This window comes from Pinus tabuliformis, chromosome 9 (genome assembly GCF_031772625.1).
Source record: "Pinus tabuliformis cultivar Carrire ecotype Pingquan chromosome 9, CPIR1, whole genome shotgun sequence".
NCBI classification, from domain to species: domain Eukaryota; kingdom Viridiplantae; phylum Streptophyta; class Pinopsida; order Pinales; family Pinaceae; genus Pinus; species Pinus tabuliformis.
The window spans coordinates 1,513,331-1,526,643 of NC_142307.1; the positions used below are offsets into that span (position 1 = coordinate 1,513,331).

Consider the following 13,313-nt stretch of genomic DNA (forward strand, 5'->3'; position numbering starts at 1 on the left):
CGGGCATTGGGTCTCAGTTGCGTTGGGCCACCAGATTGGTCCACAGATTTGGATTGCTTGAGGGCAAGCAATCTTGGGGCAGGAGGACTATAATGTCCACATTTTTTATTTTTCCCCATAGTACAGCCAGCGTGGATTTCCAGGGCAAGGGATGGCCAGGTCAATGGAGCAGGTTTATGTCATCAGGGGTTCCGATGGAGTTTTGAGGAGTTTTCATGGGGTCTGATGGCATTCGCTTGGCATATTCATCATCATGAGTAGTTTCGCACATCTTGTTTTTGGTTCCATGACTTTCTGATAATTCTTGTAAAACGAGGTTATTATTGGCATAACTTAATTAATTATGCTCGAGGTGGCATTCCGGGGAGATTAATTGATGGAACACCTCATTGTAATAGCTCATTAGAATCAGAACAAGAAGATCTACATGATTGGGATGCTGAGAAGTGACTTCCAGTGGCCGAAGAGAGTATGGTGGGTACCATTTTCCTTAGTTAAAAACGACTTTAATTAGTCATTTAATTAAGGAAAAATAATTAATTAGAGGAAGTGGGCCAAAAGTGACTTAAGTAAAATAAAATAAAATAAAAGGAGTCACTTAAGATAAAGTCGATGTAGGAACTTCTAGAATAACAATAAAATAATAAATTAAGATGCTTCTAGAGGCTTGGAGATCTATCCATCAGATCTATAAAAAGAGAAGGAGAAGATCATTTGGGACATCTTGGAGTTGATATTGTTTCTTTTATGAGAGGTCGAGAACGTGGTTCTCTACTCCATTGGTAGCTCCAAGACGAAAACCCTCGCGTGATTCAGAGAGATTGGGCGAGCACCCATCTCCCCTTAGTGGATTCATTCAGAATCCACAGGTGTAGTGATTGTTTTTTTGTTTCAGTTTCGAGATCGAAGGGTCATTCCCATCTATTGTATTGACATCTATCTATATATAATAAAGTTGGATTTTGGTTGCTGCATTTCTTATTGTTCCTCATGTTGTGATTTTTAATGAGATTTTATGCAATTTGTGGGTTTATGGTTTTAGTCAAATTTCTGGTGTTTGGGTTTCCATGGCAATTTCTTGTTAAATGCTAGATAATTTGATTTGAAGGGTTTGTTCCAAATTTCCTTCATTTGGGACATTACATAGAAATTCCAAGATGAAGTGAAAAAGGCCAATGCCAAATTACAAGTGCTTGCTAAGCAAATGATCTGAGTAAAGATAATAACTTTGAAAAAACAGTGCTTGGAAAGAAATGCTCAAAATAAATAAGCACACTAGCAAGCACAATGAATTGAAAACACTTGAAAATGTAATAAAATGCTCAAGAAAGGATACTTGAAATGATGATCATTGCTCAGATGAATAAGACTTTGCCAAATAAGAAAGCCAATAAAGCATAAATCCAAATACCAACCTTGCTTTGTGATGTAATGAATTAATCTCGGTAAATTTTAACTTAAGATAGTAAATTAGTCCTACAATTTAAAGCAAGTTTCAAAGTAACTTTCTTCCCCAGACCTTACCCTCACCTGGGTCCGGATCTTAGAGTAAGGAGACAATAGAGGATGGAGGGTCCCTAATTACTACTTCAACCAACCTAAGTCAGAGGTAAATTATTAATGCAAAAATTAACAAATTGAGAATGAAAGATTGCAATCAAATAGAAAATGCTTGAAAAGTATGGGCAAAGCAATCCAATTAGAGATTAGTGAAATGAGAGATACATAAGTGAGTTGCAAGAGTAAGTGAATCCATGAGTTAAACCAATTGCATGGAAATGAAAGTTGCACAAAGAAATTGCATGTACAACAGAATTAGCAAGTCAAGGAAACTCTAAATAAAATTGCATAACTAAAGAAATTGCATAGCAAGTAAAACTAAATACATGGAGCCCCAAGGGTTAGCTCAATCGGTCAAGTCGGGGCCTCGCCAATGGGAGGTCACAGGGTCGAAACCCGAAAGCTCTTGGGGTTAGGTCTGTGGTGACCGAGGGGTGGACCCCCTTCGGGTGGGGTCCACCCAGATTTATCGAACCTGGAGCAGCGGATCAACTGACCAGGGTCCGTGAACCAGCTGGATAAAAAAAAAAAAAAAAAAAAAAAAAAAAAAAAAAAAAAACTAAATACATGGAAAACAACTTAAAAAGGAGGTTAAATGCCTTAGCTTGCAGATCTATTCTACTCTAGTTAACTAAATCAAAACAAGAATGGAACCACTCAAGCAACACACAAGGGTCTTCCCCGAATGGGGAAGTGGATGCCTAAGGGGAAAACCTCCTAGCTCTCAAAACAAAATTTGTCTTTTATTAGATTAGATGCCCCTACTTAAAGTGACAGATAGAGAGTGTTGTTGGAGAGAGCTTACAAATGAGTCCCTCAAAAGGTGAAAGGTGTTCTTTTCCAAATGTTACAAGCTAGAAAATAGTTACAACACAAAAGCTACAAGTGATCACCTCTTGAAGAGTAATTGCAAGAGTTAAGAAAACCAAAGTTACAAGTTTCCTAAAACTCCCTTATAACAGATGGGAGATATAAAATGTTGCAAAGAAGGAAATCCTTAACGGATTTTCCAATGGAGAAGAAGATTTGAGGAGGATTCAATGGTTGAAAATTGGTGATCTTCCAAGGTGTTTGTGGTAACTGTCCAAAGAAAAAAATGATCACTATTCTTCCTTGCAAATTCTACCCAAAAGGACAGTCCCTGTGTCTGTAAACTCTGCCCAAAAGGACAGTCCAAAGGACTTTCTTTGCTGCCCCAAAAAATTAGTCTTAAAATTTGCAAGTTTGCCTCAAGTAGCAGCCTCAAAAGAAGCAGTCCTCACTGTCCCAAATCCAAAATAAGTGTATTTGAAATGATAGAAAGAAGGAATGATATGGGCTCTTAATGGCCTTTTCTTTTGATCCCCTTGAAAGTCTTAGGATGGCCTCAAGTCAATTGGATCGTGGGATCCTTCTCTAACTTGGAGTTGGCTAGTTTAACCAACAACGCACCCCTTCTAAAAGTATTTTGGTAACCTGCACACACTAAACCAAATTCTTGCAATACAATGATCAGAATCAAAAGGGGGGTTACTCACACAATGGCAAGATTCGACAAGATGTTCAACCGAGAACATACAATTCCCAACCCAACCTAGGATGAGCAATACCCAAAAAAATCTACAAATACTTGTAGATTTTCTCCCTTAGACAACAATGTCCCATTGCACTTAGATGAATAAAAAATGTAAGCATGAGGAAAAAATCATAGAAACAAGTACATGAACATCATTGGATTAAACCAATGTTTTAAAACTCCGACTCGGCCGAGGGTTGACTCTGACTCCGTATCGACTCAGCCAACTCGATTTCAATGACTCGGTCATTGTAAAAAATACATTAAATATTTATTTTTTATAAAAACACATAATTTTAAATATTTTCATTCATGTTTCCAAACACACAGCATTAGAATATAGATAGAAGACAATATATGATCAAAGTAGACTCATGAATATATCCATTATATCAAAATGGCACCCAATGCACTGTCCAATACATACACAATGATGATATAGAGATCAAAACAAGAACACATAACCAAGGAGGCTAGAAATGGCCTCTACAACAAAAGTCTGTGACCAGTACTACTGCTAGAGTTGCCAACATCATCTGGCTCAGTGTTACTTGGGAGCGAGAGCGACATTTTCAGAAGCTCCCAGTTTGGGAGCGAATCCCGGAGGAGTTCGACAACCAATGTCACTAACATCAAGGTACATAAAGGGATTGGTGCTCTTGATTAAATACGAGTTCCATACCCTAATACATGACAAAATTCAATGGAAACATTGCAATCCCCCAATCTTGAAATCCTGAAAAACTGATAAGTCTACTGGATTTTGAATGAAATCTAAAATTCTACTTTCTCCATATGAAATCCAATAAGGCCGGAACCACTCTCAAACATCCTGAGTCATTTCATGGTAATGTTAAAAATTTAAGTAAAAGGATGAAAATGTCACTTTTACTTTAAGAATTTAACATTACTATGAATAGCATATCAATACTAGGGATCAGAGTCAGACAAGGAAACCCATGAGTCAGACAGGGAAGCCCAGGGAGTCCCCAAAAATAAAAATTAAAATTAAAAAAGCCATTTTTTTGGGTTCACTGGCTGTTGTACGTAACCCAGTTGGGTTAATACCAAGCCGGTCGAGTTGTGTAACAACTCGGCCGGCCGAACCGCTTCAATGGCTAGGTTGAAATTTTTTTGACGACTCGAACCAACTCGGCCAAGTCAGTTCCGAGCCAGTCGGGTTTAAAAACACTGGATTAAACACAAGGTTACCTCATAAGCCAAAGCATGATGTTCATTTCTCTGGTGTTCCTTATAGCATGGTTAGGATGGACTTTCAGTGTTGGAGACAAACAAGTCACATGTGCAAGTTTACGTCATCGGTGGGCCCAAGGACTTTTGGAGATGTTTCATGGGGTTTTGAGGCGTTTCTATGGGATTCAATGGCATTCGCTTGGCGTGTTCCATCCTCTGCACTGCTTGCCTTTCGTTTCGTTGCATTCCAACAACTTTCAAAAAACAGGATTATTATTGGGCCTAACTCAATTAATTACGCTTAAGGTGGTGTTCTGAGAGGAATACTTGATGGAACACCTTAATGTAATAGCACATCAGAACCAGAACAAGAAGATCTACAAGACGGGATGGCTAAAAGTGATTTTCAGTGACTTGAGGAGGCATGGTGGCCAATTTACCCTTTTCCCACATTAAAAATAATATTTTAATTGAAATAAAAAGAGTGAAAAGTGCTCCATGATTAAAATAATAATCAAATAAGAGGTTCTAGAGGGTTCCATTAGATTTATAAAAACAGGAGCAGGAGGCCATTAGGGGACATCTTGGATTTGATCTTCTTCTTGTATAAGAGGTTTGTGAACCTGGTTCTCTACTTCATGTGTAGCCCCAGGATGGAAACCCTCGGGTGATTCAGTGAGATTAGGCAAGTACACATCTCCCCTTGGTGAATTCATATGGAATTCACAAGAGAGCTTCGCAGTGTAGCTCATGTTAGTTGGACGATCGGTGCAATGCAGCAGATTATCTTGGAGGTCAGCTTTTCATCTCAACTATTTTGGTTGTATATGCGTGTAACCCCAGTTTATCTATTATAATAAAAGTTGAGATTATTCATGTGCACCTTGATATTTTGTGTATTTTAATGATTATAGTTTACATGGCAATTTCCTGTTGAATGAATGGTAATTTTACAGAAAATTTCTGGGTGAGTTGGATTTCTGCAAAATTAGCCAAATATCACGTTTCGGATATTAACAAAGATCATTCACCACAAGGCAAGACAAGAGACCTCCAAAGTCTTCTCAATATTATTGAATGCAAAAGTATTTTCATAGAGTATGCCCAAGCATAGAGCTTCCAACCATGGGCAACAATCAACCCAATACGTTAATTTATACAAAAATTGGGAAGAAATGCCAAGAGAACTGATGCAAACAAGTGGTATGGTGATCATACCAACGTGAAGTCAAGTCTCCAAGTGTAGCAAAGTCTAGCCAAGTGTAAAGTAGCATTGTTGTAAGATCTCCTCTACTGGCAGCGTACTCTCTCCAACTGTTTTGCATATCTATATTGTGTACAAGTGTGCCAAAGAGTGGGGGATGAGGGGAGTTAACTCCATAAAACTCTCACCCAAAAAATGTGTATGGATTTCCGCGTATGGAATGTTCCTATAAATGCATGGACTCTGGTCTTTGTCGACAGCTAACTATGGAGAAGTGGCAATGAAGTGCAGTGTGTCTCCCACTCAACTCGTGGTTCATCCTTGAGTAAACTTCAAGCAATAACATGTGTGCAAACCATTGATAGATAGGAATGTATATGAATGCATGCAGACTGTTGCGTGGAGATTCCTTTTGTTGGTGTGTACCTTGTAGTGAAAGTTGTGTGGGTAATAGAGATTAGGGGGGGTTGGTGTGGAAATCCCCACAAACTTGTGATTAACCTCTAATCGAATCCGTGTTTGAACAGTTGTTAATTCAAGTGATACATGGGTTGTCAAAGTTTGAGCAGTTGTTAATTCAAGTGATACATGGGTTGCGTTGACACTCTTTGATTGGGTCTGCATGGATTGTGTAACATGTAGTGGATAGTTAGCGTGGATAAGTGGGAGTGAGGTCGGGCTAGCTCCCACCCACTTCTCTTTAACTTGGACTTTGATCTAAACCATATCCAAATAAAATTTAATTAAATTCTCAACAATTTGTGGATGTCTCCATAACTCGGCATGTTGCCTCCTTGACTTGACTTACTTGGCACTTGAACTTGTGGACCTTAGGAGGATACCCAATCACCCTTTAACTCAACCTTTGACTTCACTTGAATATCCGTGTCATTTTCCTTGTTTCCTTTAACTTGGAAAAATAATAAATATATCCACCACTTATTAATTTTTTTATTTTTTGTGTCCTTTTTACCACTAACATTAGAGAAAGTTGCTTGGGAAGAGGAAATAGACATTTTTTGAACCCCAAAGGTGGTTGTAAGATAACGTTGGGATTGTGAGCACGAATTTTGAATACCCACATGCCACCAACATATAATAGAGCCAATTATTTACAACTTTACACAAAATTAATTAGAATCTCATCCTGCGAGAAATTTTAATTGATTAAAAAAACCTTATAAAGACCTAGTCGAATTCCGCAACACTTTGAATATGACCTAGCATGGTAATATACATTGACCCTCGGCATTAAGACGGACCCAAGGCCTAGTCATTAAGTCGCACTCCAACTTTGGAAATATTGAGTGAAAATACTCAACTAATTATTTATCGCTAAAGAGCGAAAAATAAGCTTGTTTAACTGAGTCCCAAGTCGCATAAGCTTGTTTAAAACTTCATCATGCTAGCAACATTCATTACAATTCCCCAATAGGGGTTGCAGAATTTGAGAGAGTGTGTAGAAAGAGGAGAGAGAAAAGGGGCATAGATGCCTTGTTGACTTTAGAACTTCTAAAAAAAATTGTCAATCACCCATATCCATTAGGCAATGGGGTCTAATTCACTGCTAGGTACAAATTAGCAGGTAACAAGAAGAAAGTATAATTTTAGATCCTACTCAAAATTTAGCAGACTTAACAGTTTTTAGGATTTCATGATTGGTGGGATTGCATTGTTTCAACTACATTTTGTGACGTACGAGGGTATGGAACTAACATTTAATCAAGATCACCAAGCCCTACATGTGCCTTGATGTTGGCGGCATTAATTGTTGAGCTCCTCCTTCATGACCCTAGTAAAAATGTACGCTTCACTCAATTATTCATGACCCAAGTAAAAATCTACACTTCACTCAAGCAAAATCATTAATTAGGATGTCAAGCTTTTTTTATCTTATTTTAATGCTCAGAGAATGATCTTCATGAGGAGGATCCCAATATGGGCAATGACTTTGGGATTACGTAGCTATTTGTTGTAGCATGATTTTCTTTGGATTTAAGAGGTTATTTAGAGCCTCTATAATGATCCATTTTCATTCAAAGATGGATTGCACTCAATGATATTTTGGGTATATGCACCCTAGCTATATACACCAGAAATTTTGCATATTTTGCACAATAATTTAGATTTATATGGATGCACATGAATTATATGCCCTTTCCAAAATTTGATTATTTTATGTAATGTTTGCTCGACCAATCTTTTGGTCCAATTGAGCATGTTGTGACCATTTTCCATTTAGCAAACAAGGGGAAATATGTTGTTTTCATTCTCTTGATTCATCTCATAGATACAATCATTTTGTTTTGATATGATTTTGTATCATCCTATTAGATCTTATGACCCAGGACAAATATCATATTTCAATATCAATGGCTGATGTATCACTTGACATCTTATATATCGATTTTATTTACATATTTACATAGCAATGTGCTTGCTTGATGTTGATGTTTTTTTAGAAGTCAAAACATTCAGAAAAAATAAAAATAAATAAATAAATAAAAATATTATCTTTGTATTTTTAAAAGTTTCTCAATAATTTCTAATATTTTCCCCGAGATTGCCGATAATTTATATTTTGGACCACCCGGCAACCTCTCGTGTGTGTTAAGTACCTTTAATAGTATATATGAATGCATAGGGATTTAGAAGTCTCTTTGAGCAACCATGATACGTTTGATTCGGTCAATTATTGGAAGTAATGATATAACGAAAAGCTTAGATGTTGTGTAAACTCTTTTGTAGTCAATAGCTTATTCTTCTTCATATCATAGTATCATGATAATCAAAAATCACACACATAAAGAAAACCAAGATAACCTGAAAGAGTTCTCCATAATGCATTCATCAAATGAAAAGTAGAAGCTTTCTTCCAAGTGTAACATACTAGTCGAATCAATCCACTTTATGAATGTGGGATAGACTACATTAGGGGAATTTAAGGTCTAAAATGGGCCTCCTAAAGAAAATAATAAAATAATATTTAAGAAATTTTAAAGAAAAAGAAAGGAAACTACTTTTTTAATTGTATTTTCAGCTTATCTCCTTGTAGGCTTACTCAAATGTCAAGTGCAGACACTTGTTGGATGCAGAATTCAATTCCACATCTAATGGTTATCCACTCTACATACTTTCAAGTAGACCTACATCGAGAAAAATAGAAAATACATGAACATGTTTTTTTCATGTATTTTCATTTTTCTCGATGTGTGTCTACTCAAAAGTATGAAGAGTGGGTGCTTGTAGGATGTGGAATTGAATTTCGCATCCAATGGGTGTCTACACTTAACATTTGAGTAAGCCTATAAGGAGATAAGCCAAAAATACAATTGGTTCCTATTGGTTCTTTTAAAGTTAATTTTGTTAGTACATTTTTTTAGGCCCATTTTTTACCTCAAAATTCCCCTAATGGAGAAACATACTAATGTGAAACAAACATAAGAGTGCAATAAAACCTAAAGTTAAAATGACTTTATTAATGCCTATGTCTAATGTCTAATTCATCGTTATTATGTTGAAATTTGGGGCAGCGTCGAGATGTATTTCCCCAAGAGAAATCCAATTACCCCAAAGAGAAGCTCGGCTACCCCAAGGAGAAACCATCTTGCCCTGAAAAGAATTTAAATTTGTTAAAAGCAAAATGACTATTCGTTGGCACTTTTCTCTCTGTTATTTAATGTGACATAATTTAATTGGGTAAATATCTATGTCAACTTCAAAATCAAGGAATTTATTAGCAAATTTGAATTTATGTTTTACCTCCAAATTTGCAAGTCGGCCACAACATTTCAAGTTGGACTGCCCCAAAGGACATGCCCTTGGTATGTAGAAACAACTATAAATAGGCACCTATCCTCCACCATTTGCAATTTCAATTCAGACATTTGTGGTATCTTTATCTAAGGCAACCAAAGTCTATAAGAGCAATTCTATTAAGGATGGTTGTGATTCTTGATTTCTTTTTCTGTGATTGGATAGGTCGAGTTTGGTAGCTTGTTGGCCAAGTGGAAGAAGACAATTTTGGGCATGCGAATTTTCCGAACTCTCAGAAATTACGCTAAGTATCTTCTGTGTATGAAAGTTGCAACAAACCTTTGTGATTGGGCCAAAATATTTGTGGAATTGCAGGGGGGGCAAGACCCTTAAGTGATTGAAAAGAGGGTAGTCAAGTCTGCGTGAAATGTTGGATGAATGTCAAAGTTTTGTACAACAAGAAGAGGCCAGATTGTGATGAGATCTTGTGCCATCCAAACTGAGGTAACAGTTCGAACTGTGGCTATATTATTCACTATGACTAGGTTGAGTTTTGCACAGGATCAAGTATGAGCTAGAAACAAGTTTTGGAGGTTGAGTTGTAGGGTTGTCATGGGAGCTACAGGAAGCGCTAGCCAAGGCTGAAATTTCAGAGATTTGTGAACAATCCAAAGTATTTTTGAGGGCAGTAGCATGATGTTTTTCAGAGGAATGTAAGTGTTTTTTGTATTGATGAATTTGCTAGATGATGAGGAGTTGCTTGGTATTGCACAATCGTGACTTGAAGGGCATTTTGGAATTGGTTTGATGAGCAAAAGGGCATATTTGTCCTTGCGTGGGGATACCTGAGAAGTGCTAAGTATTGTCTCTTTGAGTGTGCAAGGAACAGTCAAGTGGGCTAGATATCAAGCCCTAGTCGCAGAAAGGCCATCTTCTATGATATATGATAGTGATATATGGTAGTGTTACCTATGATGTATGATAGTGATGTATGGCAGTGATTCCTATGCTTATGACAGTGTGATATATGGCAGTGATATCTTCAGTGTATGGCAATGATCCTTGTGGTCTTGAAAATGACATGACTGTGACACGTGCTCCTACTGAAGTCAGAGATCTATGCTCTTGTGATAGCGATAGGGAGGTAGCTCTTATGGTTTCATTTATTGATCAAAGGTTTTGTGGAGGGCTTGTTAATCATTCCATCATAAGCTTGTTTGTTGCCATCTTATCAACATCTTGTATGATCAAGGTTTGGCCCGAGGAGGACTAATGTGATTGATGTTGAAAGACCTGTGTCTCATTCTTATTCTACTTTGCATCTCAATTGAACATTTGATGGATACATAAGAAGAAGAAGAAGAATTATTTTTTGGGTTTTCCCCCTTGTGGGGTTTTGCCCTAGTCTTTGACCTAAATCCTGGTGTCTCCATTGTGTATGTTTTTCTTATAATGTTCCTTACAATTCCGCTACATTGTTTATGTTAATGTTCTCTCTATATACTCATGATGATATCGGGTACATGAATTGTGAAAATTGTTGAAAAAGATTAAAAATGCAATTATCTTCAGTAGAGAACTTTCTAGCCCTAAAATTAACATATTATTCCAACATTTACTTTAACAACCTCCCTTAATGGTCAATCTACTAATCATTACCACCTAAATTAGCACCCTTAAGAAAGTCCTAACCATAGTCCTACGAGGGTAAGTACACCTGGGAAATCTACCATTGTCACCTCAACACAATTTCCCCTTCACTTTACGCCATCTCCTTGAAACCATGCCGAGTATGCCAATTTATGGAAACCAACTTTTAAAATAGATCATTGTAATGCAATATAGGATTCAGTTCAACAAACACACACCTTAATATATTGTTAGGCAGACCAATGCCAAATGATAGGATGTCTCAAGAATACTCAACAAGAAACTAGAGTATAAATCACTACAACATATAGAGGGTTAGGAGCTAATTAATAAGTACTAGGTCTAAAACAAAGATATGCTACAGCGAAAACTACCAACCAACACTTAGATACCATTCAATGAATGAAAAAATAAGTCAACTTTTAGAGCATAAGAGTGAAATTTAGTTGAATAGACCGAGGGAAGAAGATAAACTCGAGTTACCACTTGATAATATGCTTGAAATAAGACAACCTTGCCATTTTCCACAAATTCAAGAATCTGATATATGATAAGAAAAACATAGATAATTGGAAAAAGGAAAAGTAATGAATCCCCTTCACCTTGACCAAAAATCTCCAAACTAAAGTATAAACACAATTAAGCACTTAGGAGATGAATTTTATTGTTATATTGCATTGGATAATCTATAGAAACAATCTAAGAATTAAATATAAGCTAGAGTAGCATTAGAATGCACCTTTTAGAGATAAACCCTAGCTTTAGGGTTTCACCAAATTTAATTTATAATGTTGCAATTTAATTTCCAAAATCGGCAAATTCCTTTCACCAACAAAACTTTAGCTAGCATATTTAAGCATAAATGTGTGGGGCCACTTTTCTCTACTAGGGTTGAATATCAAAACTTTAGCATAAACCCTTGGATAAATGTGTCTAGAAAACTTAAATAAACAATTAACCTTACACTATATAATGAATAAATATATTTTATGATATTTTTCTTTTATATGTAGACAATAAAGAAAATTATTTTGGCTTTTCTTGGGTCTTTGGCTGGCTGTTGGGAGTTAGACTTAGTGTCTTGTCTCCACTTAGGACTTACGGGGTCAAGTAGAATACCCCTTCGAGATTTGGTTATCTAATGCTTCTGGATTAGAATGAGCCACTAGGGACTAGAAGCCAAATGGTCCCTTGTCTAACCAAGACAAGTCATGAAAACCAAAGCATTGCAAAAAGAGTTTCCTCAAAGGACTAGCCTTCACCAACAACAATCAACACTACGAGATTAAGCACTTACAGAGCTAATTAAGGAGAATGCAAGAGAAAAAAAACTCTACATGTACTCCTTCCAAGTGACAAACTTGCCATTAAAATAAATCAATCTTGCTAGCTAGTACAATTATTGAACATTCACAACTATATCTTTAGTAAATCAAAATAATTATAAGCAATCTAATATAAGTAAAGAAGAACAAATAAATTATAACAAAAATAAAATAAAATAAATAATAACAAAAAACTAGAAAGAGAGGGGTCCAAGATTTCACACCAAAACACCAAGAAAGATCTTCTGTTAATGGCTTATAAAATAATCTCCAATAATTCACAACAATTTCGAATGAGCAAAGTGTTCATATTTATAGATGATGGTCACAACCTCGTACCATTATTTATTCCCTAAAATTAGGTTATGCAATCAACAAAAAGCAACTTGTCATCCACATAAAGAGACAGTGCAATAGATACAAGCACAATTTTCTGAAATACTGATAATAACTTCTAATGATGTAGATATTCTTTTAGCACTTTCAGATTATCATTAAGTAATTACACTTCAGAAATTCAACGATAAAAGCACAAGCATAGTAGAGATCACAATGCACAAAGAGAACATAAGATTTACCAAGGAAAACCCCACTTCGGAAATAAACCCAACAACTTTTTCCTTAGAGAAATTATTTAATTCAACATGAGATACACCTAAATCTGCTAGTCAATATTATAGTCAAACTGACCTACAATGTTATGGTCAAACCTAGTCCACCAGCCCTCTCATCAACTCAATCTTCTACCCAACAACTTCAGCCTTCTTTGATCTACCTAGGTCGAAATTCGGCCTCCTAGAATATGCCTAGAAACTCGACTGTGATGCCAGAATATCCTGCTCAGAAATTCGACCCTGCTACCCAAAAACTATTGCCCATAAGTTCAACCTGCTACCTAGAATATGCTCAGAGTGTCACACGTGTGAAGTAGAGAGAGATAAAAAGAGAGAGAGAGATGCTTAAGATGAATTTGTCCTTGTCCTTCTTCTTCTTCGCTTGAATACCCAGAATATGTCATGTTGTGTGTGAGATTGAATTGTGCCTTGTGGTGGAGGTTGAGTGCTCTATA

General features: G+C 36.5%; 1 protein-coding gene across 3 annotated transcripts in view; it reads right to left on the bottom strand.

The window, feature by feature from the left end:
• Window positions 1–13,313, bottom strand: part of LOC149146812 (putative pre-mRNA-splicing factor ATP-dependent RNA helicase DEAH4) — a 448,775-nt gene that overhangs the window by 114,167 nt on the left and 321,295 nt on the right. The window lies entirely within an intron of this gene.